Raw genomic sequence first — 2650 nt, 5'->3', positions numbered from 1 at the left:
ATCTCAAAGACATAATGAATAGGGGTGGGGGTAAAAGAGGGGAGGTGTCAAGAGTGGTGGGGGAGCCCTACCTACTCCTGAAACTCAAAAACAGTCCCAAGCTGCTGCTTCTGCAGCATGGAATGGACACCCCAAGTTTTGCTCCTACAGCAGCAATGCCATGTCCATGCACTTAGCTGCTAGGGTGTAGACTCCATGGGGCTGAGGGTGCCATTCTGGTGCTCCTACTAAGTTGGTGCCCAGGGCTGGTGCCCCAGTCACTCACACTAAGTTATGATACCATGGTATCTAAAGGCATTGCATGTCTTAGTATATGAGTGAATTTTCCTTCCCAAATCAGAGCTTAGCCAGGTAACATACACTGGTGCTCTTGTGCCATATATATGTGTTTAAGGGGTCCCTACTCTTTCTTTTAGAGAGCTTGTGCTTTGTCTTTAAATATGCTTCTGAATTAGAGATAGTATTTTGTGGTTTACAGGATATTAGGATGGGGGGCATTATTTTATTTATGAGCATTTAGGTAACTATTACTTCATTCTGCTAACACACAAGATTCCTCAGGGTATTGCTTTTTTCACCTTCCTATAGTTCAGGACTCATAGACCTACAAACTTGATAAGCCTCATCTAAATGCAGTGTGATAAATTCTTACAGATTTGTGATAAACACTTATAGACATGATCATACATCATGTAACATCATTTGGCATAACCTCCATAGTTCTGCCAACAGTAGCCGGCAGAACTGTCAGCTCCTCTCAGCTACATTGTCAAACTTACCAGCTCTTCTTTGCACAGTAAACGTAGCTAGGGGGGCAGACATGTGGCTGGGGAGAAAGGGTTAATGCGGAGGGAATGCCTGGGTGGAACAGAGTTGTGGGGGGGGGTTGGAAGAAGGGAGGAAGGAGCTGATGTACGTGAGCACTGGAGGTTCATCAGGACAAAACTGCTTCCCTTTCCCTGGTCTGCCACCTCTGCCTCATATCTGTCTTGTGCTCTCCCCATAAAATTTACCACATCCCTATTTACCCCTGTGATCCCCAACATGACTGATTGCCCTCTACGCCTACCCTACATCCTTCCACAAGTTACCACACAGCTCAGCAACCATATGGCTCTTACAGCTCCCATTCCTCAACATGTTTACCCCCATAGCTCTTTTCCTTCCACACAGCCCTGTGCTCCCCTTCAGTGTTGCTGTACTCATTGTTGGCAATCCCTCAATTTGAGGATGATCACTACCTGGCGCATTGCTAGGTCTTGAGAGGATGCAACATTCAGCAGTTGAACAGCATTTTGAGATCTGAGTGGAAATCACTGTATCAAAACTAAGTATTACTATGCAGAGCTGAGTCAAAGCTCAGCCTTGGGAGAGAGAAGGAACAAAGTAAAGACACTCTACTTTCAATAACAATATTACTTTAATGATCTTGTTCTCTTATATATGCAAGGTAACATTCAAACATGCTCTAGTAGGCTACCCATTTGCTTCTGAAGACGTCAGCTTCTGAAAAAAGAACAGATTAGTATGAGCTTTGTTTCTTTCTTTTTCGAGAAATTTGGCACCCAACTGCAATTTCATATTTACATACCACATTTCTTCACATTCAAAACTGTACTCTTCACATATATTACAAGAGCAGCAATCATATCTACAGTTATATGTACATGCACACATACTCTTAGAGTTAGGCTCAGAAGTTATACACAAGTGTTCATAAATTGAAATTTTACAATTCAGATTCCTTCTACACATTCAGCTAAGCATTATATGACAAACTTATTTTATTGGATCTTTTGATAGCTGAATATGTTATCCATAATCTGGTTGATATAACACATGCACTATTTCAGCACAAATTTTCCTGAAAATTCAGATGTATGAAAAAAGTATAAACATGATGACAATGTTAATTTTATATACAATAGCTTGCTAATATATATTATTATAAGTGACACTAGAATCAGTGGACTTGATTTGGATATCACTTAAAATGAAATGATTCGTGATTTAAACAGTGATAAGTGAGAATAAGGGCAGAGTCCAGACGTGATATGTAAGAAGTCAATACAGTATTGAATTCATACAGTACAAACATAAAAATATTAAATAATATTTTCCATTTTCCAAGTTAGTGGCACTACTAACTTAAACTTGGTAATACCTTCACAGTCCTAGATGAGGTCTACACCACAAAATGTTGCTGGCATAAGTTTTATTGTTCACCAGTGTGCAAAAAAAATCATACCTGCTGACAGAGCTATGCCAGTAAAACTCTGGGTTTTTGAAACCGAGACAACAGAAGCACTTAACCAATATCGTAAGCAGGGTTATGTAGTTATACTGTCAGAGAACTCTTTGGGCACATCCAGACGAGCACGTGTGTACGGTTTGCAGCACTTCAAAGCTGTTTGAGGTGCCATAAACTGCATGCAGTGCAATGCAGCCTTTAGTAGGAGCACCACTGGGAGATCCTGCTGTCAAAAAAAGTGGTGCTGTGCACACGGCAGTAGCATGAACCACCAGAAACAGAGCCTGGCCATCCAGAGCCAAGTTAGGGCTGCTGGCCAGGCACTGTGTGCTGCTGCTGTTCTGGGAGGCCCCCATGACCCCAAGTAAAGCCACTGCTGTCCCTACAACCCCAGCTTTC

This window comes from Alligator sinensis, unplaced genomic scaffold (genome assembly GCF_000455745.1).
Source record: "Alligator sinensis unplaced genomic scaffold, ASM45574v1 scaffold38_1, whole genome shotgun sequence".
Classification (NCBI taxonomy): domain Eukaryota; kingdom Metazoa; phylum Chordata; order Crocodylia; family Alligatoridae; genus Alligator; species Alligator sinensis.
The sequence above is the reverse complement of the archived record's forward strand: the minus strand, read 5'-3'. Positions refer to the sequence as shown.